Here is an 11,332-nt window from a genome sequence, read left to right as displayed (position 1 = left end):
CCACAAACGCAGCAAATCAAATTTAATATCCTTTGTGAGCTCTCGAAAGGGGCACACCCCTAAACCTTTTCCCCCTACATGCAACACCCAGACCCCCGGGGACGTAATTAACCTTGCAAACTTGTGAAACTCCGTAAGAACCTGACTCCACAGCATTCCTCTCATCCCCAGCGAATGACCACCACCTCTCATAGAAAACCCAACTGTCTTCCGTCTATCCTGACTGCTGCTCGCAACGCTACCCAGAACACGTAAGAGTGCCCCATAATCCACACCAGGCACGCTGAACCACCTGCAAGGAACACAAAATACAACACATAAACAAAAAACAGCCCTCAACATGCTCCCCATCCCCGCAAACAACCATTAGCCCCTTTATAACAACACAGGCCTGACATAGGACCGGAACCGGATAGACTTTCATCGACCAATGCAACAAATTACATCATCCCCCAACCCCCTCCTAGCCGCTTCAGTTACCACGCCGAACTGAGAAGAATGACCCCCAAACAACAAGGGGTCCCTATCTAACCCTTTTAAACAAGCTCAAAGTAGCACAATAAACTGGAAACAAGAAAGAAACAACCCATCCTCATGAACCAACAGCGGTCCATACCCCCCAACCTCTCCCGCCCAAACTCCCTAAGACATCGAACCGGGCACGGACTGATCCGTTTTTGACCTAATACAAAATTCCACCCTATCATTGAATAAATCCACGTCCTTTCTTGGAAGCTCCCCAGCTCGGTTCCTACTCTGACTAACCAATTCCCCAATGCACAACGCCCCAAAGAAACCAAACGAAAAAGCCAACCTAAACAACCTAACCTCACCAACTGACACACAAACCGCCCCAACTGCACCTCTATGGCCTCCTGATGCTGCCTTCACCTCCACACTGTCCTTGTGCCACTCTGTGGCCTCCTCCTGATGTTGCCACCTCCACACTGTTATTGTGCCACTCTGTGGCCTCCTCATGCTGCTTCTACCTCAACTCTATGTCATAGGGCCACTCTGTGGACTTCTCATGCTGTTCCTACCCTCCCCACTTCATTACTGGGCCACTATTTTGCCTTTCAGCTGGGCTGACATCATCATTTACTTGACCCTTCTTCTAATCTGTCAGAAAGAAGGAAAAATGAGACGCACAATGGTTCCTGTCTGTGTAGCAGCCATAAGGCCTGCATGGTCCCATCAGAATTGGTTTATGATTTAGTAGCCAAAAGCAGGAGTGGGTGCAAAACACAGTAGACATGCAAATATTCACATGTCACCTCTATTTTCGATCCACTCCTGTTTTATTTGGCATTAGCAATACTGATGGATTACTGACCTAATGCTGACCGAGTGAAGGTGCATGCTCCACAGACAGGATCCGTTTTTTGGGGGTTATTGTTCTGATGAATCAGAGGAAGGGAAAAATAATCAGCGACGTCAACACAAACTTACTGCTGACACCCTCTCCACTCTGTCGGGGAGTAGTGTTGATCAAGCACCAAAGCGCTTGTGTGCTCTGGCCAAACACATCGGTATGCTCGTGTGCTCTACTGAGCACCCGAGCACAATGGAAGTCAATGGGAGAACCCCAGGCACCCCCTGCTCCGAAGAGAAGAGGGTGTCTGGTTCACAAAAAAAGGTTGGAAATTGATGGAGACCCCATTTAAATGGTTTGGAAACACCATTATGCGTCTTAGACTCCTATTATCTACGACATATATTAGACAAACACACAAAGGATATATGCCAAAAGCTAAGTATATGCAAGCCATATACTTGCAAGCAATCTATACATGAGACAGATGACAGGCTTATTCAGCATACCTTACAATGGCAGCCTTGTGCACTATAAGACATTTCAAACCAGCTCTCATCTTACTGAGAGCCCGTAAGCCTCAAAGTTACTTCAGATCTGTTGGATGGATTGGGTGGACCTGTGCACCTAGATCAATATCATTAGGGAGACAAAAAGTTTTTTGATTTTCCTAACATAATATTCATTAACCTTTTTATACAGTTTTGTCATGTAAAAACGTATTTGCATAAACATGGGCATATGGGAAAGACATGCAAATGAGCAGAATCTGCCTTGTTTTTCAGCTTAAAAACCATTTGCATGGAACACTACTCATCGATCTACACTACTCATGAACAGCGCTATCTATTGGTTTCATAGTCTTATGACAAGACGATTTCTCTTGTCATAAGACTATGAAGCCAATAGATGGCGGTGTTCATGAGTCCTGAACAGCGCCATCTATTGGTTTCATAGTCTTATGACAAGATTATTAGTGTACCCTTTTGCATGGAAAAATCACAATAAAAATTTGTGATTAGAATATTCGCAATCTACACTACTCATGAACAGTGCAATCTATTGGATTCATAGTCTTGTCATAAGCCAATAGCTGGTTTGGAATGTCTCATAGTGCACAAGGCAGCCATTGTAAGGTATGCTGACTAAGCCTGTCGTCTGTCTCATAGATAGATCGATGGCTTGCATATACCTGGCTTTTGGCATATAGCCTTTGTGTGGTAGTCTATTGTATGTCGTAGATAATAGGAGTCCAAAATGCATCCAGCTATCCTCTTAATGCTGTTTCCAAACAATTTTGATGGGGTTTCCATTAATTTCTAACCGTTTATTGTGAGCCAGACATCCTCTCTTCTTCAGAGCAGGGGGTGCCTGGTTTGATGCTTGGGTCTCCCATTGACTTTCATTGTTTTAAATTGTACTCAAGCACCCGCAGTATTCGGCCGAGCATTCGGATGTGCCGAGCATAGCGATGCTCGAGCCAAACAGCAATTTGGCCGAGCATGCTCGCTCAACACTATCGGGGGGCTCTACTTGTATAAGCGTTTAATAGAACAGGGTCTGTAGACATCTATGTGGAATCAGATGATCACGGTGTAAAAGGAGTGCACTTCTTCTTGACGCTAATATTGACCTGTAAGGCTGAGTTCATACGTGCGTTATTTGGTCAGTTTTGGCCCTGTGACTGCCCAAATAAGTGAAGTGCGCAATGATTCTAAGAGTGACGCCTGTCATCTGCATGTCATACGGACTCACAGTATTATTTCACTACCAAAGCAGACTCCCTATGCGTGTTACTGCAAGGCACAGTGTTATACATCACTATAAAGGCTCTCTGCAGCCAGGAAACAGCCATTTTTAACGAAATTTGCTGCAAATTTATTTGAATCAAATCTAATTTTGGTGAATCGGCGAATCAAATTTTTTTAAAATTTGCTCATCTCTAGTAATAACTTTTGGAACGCGTTTACTTATCCAAGCCATTCTGAGATTGTTTTATCGTGACACATTGTACTACATGATAGTCATAAATTTGAGTCAATATATTTCACCTTTATTAAAGAAAAACATTTAAAAAAAATTGCAATTTTTTTAATTTAAATTTATCTGCTTTTAAAACAGAAAGTGATACCTCATAAAATATTTATTCCTTAACATTCTCCATATGTCTACTTTATGTTGGCATCATTTTGTAATTTTCATTAAAAAAAATTAGGACGTTAGAAGGCTTAGAATTTTAGGAGCAATTCTTTAAATTTTCAAGAAAATTTCCAAAACCACTTTTTTAAGGACCAGTTCAGTTCTGAAGTCACTTTGTGGGGCTTATGTAATGGAAACAACCCATAATTGACCCCATTTTAGAAATGACACCCCTAAAACTATTCTAAACTGGTTTTAGAAATGTTGTTAACCCTTTAGGTATTCCACAGGAATTAAAGCAATATAGAGGTGAAATTTCAAAATGTCACTTTTTTTTGCAGATTTTTCATTTTAATAAAAAACAAAATCCTGGAAGGGTTAACAACAAAATAAACCTCAATATTTATTACCTTGATTCTGCAGTTTGCAGAAACACCCCATATGTGGTCATATACCGCTGTTTGGGCACATGACAGGGCACAGAAGGCAAGGAGTGCCATATGGTTTTTGGAGGGCAGATTTTGCTGGAATGGTCTTTGGCCACTATGTTGCATTTGAAGAGGCCCTGAGGTACCCCCACAGTGAAAACCTCAAAAAATGACCACATTTTGTAAAATAAACCACCCAAGGAATTTTTAAGGGGTGTAGCAAGCACTTCACTCAACAGCTGTTTCACAGAATTTTTAATACTTGGGTGTGAAAATAAAAAGCTACATTTTTTTTAACAAGAAAATGGTGCTTTAGGCCCAAACTTTCTTTTTCACAAAAGATAACAGGAGAATATCCCCCCCAATTTGCTACCCACTTTTTCCTGAATACAGTAACACCCCAACTCTGGTCGTAAACTGTTATTTGGGGATACGCCAGGGCTCAGAAGGGAAGAAGCGGATCTTTTAACATGGAATTTTCTGTCATGGTTTTTAAGAGCAATAACTTTTTTTTGTTAAATGAGCTGCGTGAGGGCTTATTTTGTGCAAAACAAGCTGTAATTTCTATTGGCACCATTTTGGGGTACATTTGGCTTTCTAATTTCTTTTTATCTCATTTTTGGGAGGTGAAGTCACAAAAAAAGCAGTTTGGTGTCATGTTTCACTTTTTTTTTGCACTGTTCACTTGATGGGGTAGATCATGTGATATTTTTATAGATCTAATCATTACAGATGCAACAATACCAAATTTGTCTAGTTTTAATTTTAAATTTTTATGTTTTACACAATAAAAACATTTTTAGAAAAAAATCATGTTTTTGTGTTGCCATTTTCTTAGCTAAATCACTCCTTTTTATATTTGCATCCACACATTATCCCATCTTGTGTAGGATGCCATTGTGGTGCTTGTGGTACGCTGCTGGCATCCTCCATTGTATGCATTTTTGCTGGGGATTGCCTTTAGCAACAAATCACATGCGGAGGAATTGCTCCCCCGATTATAAATACGCCATAGTGTTTGGGGGTTTTGAGCATTTCCTCCCATTTAGGTCACGTTATTTTAGTTATTTTGCAATTTTCTTAGAGCCATATTTTTTCCTTTTTCTGGCTACCATTTTTCTTGCTACCATTTTGGGGTACATACAAATTTTTGATTTGAGGTGAGGTGACTAAAAAAAACTATTTTGACATAATTTGTATTAGTTTTTTTTACACCCTTTACTTGATGGGGTAGATCATGTGATATTTTTGTAGAGCCAATTGTTACGGACGCAGCGATACCAAATATGTCTATTTATTTTATTTTTTTACATTTTACACAATAAGAGCATTTTTTTAAAAACAAAAATCATGTTTTTGTGTTGCAATTTTCATAGAGCCATATTTTTATTTTTTTTATGTCTATGGTCTTGTGTGGGGGCTCATTTTTGCGGGATGAGGTGATATTTTTATTGCTACCATTTTGGGGTACATACAACTTTTTGATTAATTAACATGTTTTTTGGGAGGTGAGCTCACTGAAAGATCTGTTTTGGAGCAATGTTTATACATTTTGTTTTATGGCATTCACTTGATGGGGTAGACCATAGGATGTTATTAAAGAGCCGGTCATTGCGGACGCGGTGATACCAAATATGTCTATTTTATTTATTTATTTTTTCAATTAACGGATTTTTGGGGAATTTAATTTTTTATGTGAAACTTTTTTTATTTTTAAAAACACTTTTATTGTTTTATTTTTGATATTTTTTATTTTACACTTTATGTCCCACATAAGATCATACAAGACCTCTGGGGGACATTTAACTTCATTTTTTTTTTTTACTATTGATTTCTTCTGTAACTAGGGCTGACACAGTGGCTCCAGATACAGTGGAAATACACCCCCCAGAGAGGCTTTTACAGCATAATACTGCACTGTACAGCCTTAGTGCAGGGCTGATCTAGGTCTGTGGAAGACCCAACAGCTCCTGCACTCTCCCAGCCCCGGCGGTCACATGACCACTGGGACGGGACAGAAAGTGGCATAGTGCTTCCTGATCTGTATACACTGCCCAAGGACCTTTATAGTCAATGGGCGGTCAGGAAGTGGTTAAAATTATTTGTAACTGAAGTACAAATATTTTTATTTTATTTTTTGTTGTTTTTTTAGTTCCAGCACATTTTGAAATAAGTACCAGAAAATGGACATCTAAAAACTGTTAAAATACATCTTTAAAAAATCTGTTTGTAAAGTGATTTATTGCAGCTGAGGCCCAAAAAAAATAATTGACTAAACCAATATAAATGGTAAATACAGAACCAACAAAGCAGATACAAGATTACTAAAATCCTTACAATTTTCTTTTTCCTAGCAGGTGAAGGGACTCACCGGCAGCTCCAAGGAGAGCGCAAATCAGGAGTAGCTTCATGGTTGAGGTTCCAAATATAAGACAATGGTTAAGAACAAGTGTTTATAAGAGAGGGAGGTAAGTGCCCCCTCCCATCACTCTAGTGAAATACACAGAGAAGGTCGAGTTTATCAGTGACCTTGCTGGATATGTTTATTTCTGAAATGTAAACAGAGTGTCAGGACTAGAGCTTCATGTGACGTGGGACTTGAGGACATGTTCTGTAGATTTCATAAATTTCCTCTCAAAAATATTTAACTATTACTAGAGATGTGTGAATTTTGTAAAATTCGATTTGTATACAATTTGATATAGGTTAGAATAAATGTGACCCAAATGCCTAAATGGGTTATCTGAGACGTAAAACATTAGCTATATAGCCTTAATATCGCCCCCCAAACAACTTTGCAATTTACTGTACTTATATTGTGAATTCTGCCCCATTCGTGCTCTGTGAATAGTGGTCACATGACCCTCCAGCCAGCTTTACTTCTCAACATCCGCTACAAAGAGTCATCGGATCCCAAGATGCACAGCGTTAACCTCCCTTGGATACGCCCACTGTTTCCTGCTTCCCCCGTAAACCTTCATTTTTTGCTGTATGTCACATCGATGGGGAGTAGCAAAGTTTACCACAGTTTCCCCTCTCCCTGCCCATTCGGATCCTCGCACACCCACAGCCTTACCATGTCTCTGTCATAACAATACTACATTGTTTTCAAGTGAATCCACCAGCAGAATAGTGAGTGAAGCTCTGGAGTATAATGCAGGATGTAACTCAGGATTAGTACAGGATAAGTAATGTATGTACATAGTGACTGCGCCAGCAGAATAGTGAGTGCAGCTCCGGAGTATAATACAGGATGTAACTCAGGATCAGTACAGGATAAGTAATGTATGTACACAGTGACTGCACCAGCAGAATAGTGAGTGCAGCTCCGGAGTATAATACAGGATGTAACTCAGGATCAGTACAGGATAAGTAATGTATGTACACAGTGACTGCACCAGCAGAATAGTGAGTGCAGCTCCGGAGTATAATACAGGATGTAACTCAGGATCAGTACAGGATAAGTAATGTAATGTATGTACACAGTGACTGCACCAGCAGAATAGTGAGTACTGCTCTGGAGTATAATACAGGATACAACTCAGGATCAGTACAGGATAAGTAATGTAATGTATGTACACAGTGACTGCACCAGCAGAACAGTGAGTGCAGCTCTGGAGTATAACAGGATGTAACTCAGAATCAGTACAGGATCAGTAATGTAATGTATGTACACAGTGACTGCACCAGCAGAATAGTGAGTGCAGCTCTGGAGTATAATACAGGATGTAACTCAGGATCAGTATAGGATAAGTAATGTATGTACACAGTGACTGCACCAGCAGAATAGTAAGTGCAGCTCTGGAGTATAATACAGGATGTAACTCAGGATCAGTACAGGATAAGTAATGTATGTACACAGTGACTGCACCAGCAGAATAGTGAGTGCAGCTCTGGAGTATAATACAGCATGTAACTCAGGATCAGTACAGGATAAGTAATGTATGTACACAGTAACTCCAGAAGCAGAATAGTGAGTGCAGCTCTGGAGTATAATACAGGATGTAACTCAGGATCAGTACAGGATAAGTAATGTAATGTGTAATGTGCTTCTTCAGGGGAATGGAGCTACTATCAACCAATCATGGTTGATAGTAGCTCCATTCCCCTGAAGAAGCCACATTTCAGTGGTGAAACATGTTGGGGGAGCTCTCGTCCTAGTTTTTAGATCAGGTGCAGGCAGGACCAAGTGTCACGGCAAAGAGTGACTGCAGACTCTTTGTGCCCTGACCATAAGTGGCAAAGAGTCGCGCCAAAGAAATAGAGCTATAGGAAGCAATTGATCTAATGCGACAGAATAGGTGATCCTCTAGCACGGATCCATCTAGGTGAACATTGTATACCGTGAAATGATAAGTAAAAGGAAGGATGGATGAATGTTAGGAGACAGAATATATGGGTGAAGTAACCCTTACCTCTGCCACTAGAGTCCTGCCGCACCTTGGAATTTTAAACATTCCTTGTTCTCCCGTTTTCTTTATTATTCCTAATAAATAAAATAAATGTTACGTTTTAAATTGACCTGAAACGGGAGTCTACTAGTCTAGGAAACTAGGCTATTTGAAATATAATAATACAGGATGTAACTGAGGATCAGTACAGGATAAATAATGTAATATATGTACACATCGACTGCACCAGCAAAATAGTGAGTGCAGCAGAATCCATACAGCAGCATTTTGCAGGAAGAAGAGGGAGAACTTGTCCCTTTGACCTATTGTCCATGGTGGATCTTGTGTAATCTGCCTCCAGCTTTAATATAACGTTGTTACCTTTCATTATTAGTGTTGAGCAAGCATGCTCGGTCGAATACCTGCTCGGCTCGAGCATCGCTATTCTCGGCACATGGCGGTACTCGGCAGAGTACCGCATTTGCTCGAGCGTCATACTCGAGTCTCCTCTCCGCACATTTTGCTGCTGCTAGGCAGCCAATAAACATGCAGGTAAGTGCTGCCATCACTGTAATGCCAGTAGCCATGCTGGCTACTGGCATTACAGTGATTGGCTGGCCGGAACCCCTTATTTGGAGCTATATAGCACCCGATGACGCGGGTGCGGCTCATTGCGAGTCAGGGAGAGCTGCGCTTAGGAAGGAACAAATAGTAAAGGGGTTTTTTATCGCAATTTATTCAATTTTAAAACGTTTCAAAGACCCAAAAGTCCTTTTAAGGACTATTGTGTGTTGCGGCAGCAATTTAATCTTGCAAAGTAGTCTTCGATTATTTTTTCCATACTTTGCAATTCGTTTTCTATAGAGGGTGTCTGCAGTAACTTGTGACATCTGTTCAGCAATACCTTCTGTGTGTCAGGGCCAGAGACAGGAAGAATATTATTAGAAAACAATTATATTTTTTCATAATTTATCCACATTTTTCCTATAAACGGTCCCTGCAGTGAATTGTCACACCTGTGCTGCAATAGCGTCTGTGTGTCAGGGCCAGATATTGGGAAAAATATTAGTGACAGCAAATATATTTTTTCCATAATTTATCCACATTTTTCCTATAAACGGTCCCTGCAGTGAATTGTCACATCTGTGCTGCAATACCTTCTGTGTGTCAGGACAAAAGTAGTAAAAATATAAGCAAAATCTATTTTCCTTTTTCCATACTTTTACGTACTTTTTCCATATACTGTGCTTGCTGTGAACTGTGACATCCGTGCCACACCTTGTGTGTCAAGCGTGCATATAACATTTAATATGAAGTATATGAAGGGACGGGGAAGTGGCCGTGATGCTAATGGTGCACGCAGATGCCGTGGCCCTGGGCGCGTTCAAACTGTGTCTGCTGCCAGAGCACAAGAAAAACAATCATCCAAAATACCTAGCTTCATGTCCCAGTTGGCAGGGCGGTGCGAGCAGGTGGTCGGTTTGATTGCAGTAGATAGTGTTTCCAGTTGGTTAAGCACCATACTGTCTTCCACCAAGTCCAGTCTCAGTAGCCAGGAGTCTGATCCACACAATCCTCACCCTGATCCTCCTTCCTCCAACCATTTAAATTCTGGCCAAACAAGTGATCCCACACTCTGATTTTCCGATGACCTCTTTTCATCACCATTAATTGATTTGGCCCTATCGCCAAAGAGGGACCTGAGATCTTGTGCCCAACGATTCCCAAGGCTGGAAGAGGCAGTAGGGTGGCAAAAGGTAGAAGGCGGGTACCACCGAACAGGCCCGCAACTGTTCCAGGAAGCACTCCCTTGCGTAAATCTCCCTTGCCAAGGTTTAGGTGTTCGGCAGTATGGCGCTTTTTTGAGGAAAGTGCATACGACAAAAGAATAGTAGTTTTCAACCTGTGCCACACCAAAATGAACCGGGATGTGAACACTAGCAACCTCACCACCACCAGCATGATTAGCCACATGGCATCAAAGCACCCTAATAGGTGGCCCAAACACCTGGGTCCACAATCTGTGTCTGCGGGTCACACCACTGCCTTCTCTTCCCCTAAATTATGTCCTGGGCAATCCCCTGTCCAAAACACAGGTCTGGATGCCCCCGCCCTGCACCTGGGCCTTTGCAAGCACCATCAGCGACCACATCCACTTACCTGTCCCAGCGCAGCATCCAAATGTCATTACCCCAGGCATTTGAACGCAAGCACAAATACCCAGCCACTCACCCACAGGCCATAGCACTAAATGTGCAGCTTTCCAAATCCTGGCCCTGGAAATGTTGCCATTTAGGCTTGTGGATACTGAGGCCTTCCACAGCCTGATGTCGGCGGCCGTCCTGCGTTACGCAGTCACCAGCCGTCACTATTTTTCAAGGTGTGCCCTGCCAACCTTACACCAACATATGTCCCTTAACATCACACGTGCTCTGACCAACGCAGTTACTGGGAAGGTACACTTAACCTCGGACACATGGACAAGTGCTTTCGGCCAGGGACGCTACACTTCCCTGACGGCACACTGGGTAAATGTTGTGGAGGCCAGGAGCGACTCATACAATTGGATGGCACAGGTGCTACCTATGCCAAGGATTGCGGGTCCCAATTCCATCAGGGTTTCCGCCACCACCTACGTTAGTGGCTCCAACCCCCACTTCTCCTCCGCCTCCTCCTCCACTTCCACCTCTGAATTATCCGCGTGCAGCACCAGTCAGTCAGCAGTCAGTAGCTGGAAGCAGTGTATTACTGCAGTAGGGAAGCGACGACAGGCCGTGCTGAAGCTGATCTGCCTAGGGGACAAACAGCACACCGCCGCAGAGCTGTTAAAGGGCATAAGAGACCAGACTGAGCTGTGGCTCTCGCCACTCAATCTAGAACCAGGCATGGTTGTGTCTGATAATGGCCGTACCTTGATGGCGGCTTTGGAGCTGAGCAACCTTAGACACATCCTATGCCTTGTCCACGTATTCAACCTTGTGGTTCAGCTGTTTCTAAAAACATACCCTAATTTGCTTGAGCTACTGGTGAAGGTGCGCCGCGTGTGTGCACATTTCCGCAAG

The sequence above is a fragment of the Bufo gargarizans genome, chromosome 6 (genome assembly GCF_014858855.1).
Source record: "Bufo gargarizans isolate SCDJY-AF-19 chromosome 6, ASM1485885v1, whole genome shotgun sequence".
Taxonomy (NCBI): domain Eukaryota; kingdom Metazoa; phylum Chordata; class Amphibia; order Anura; family Bufonidae; genus Bufo; species Bufo gargarizans.
Note: the sequence above shows the minus strand (reverse complement) of the source record.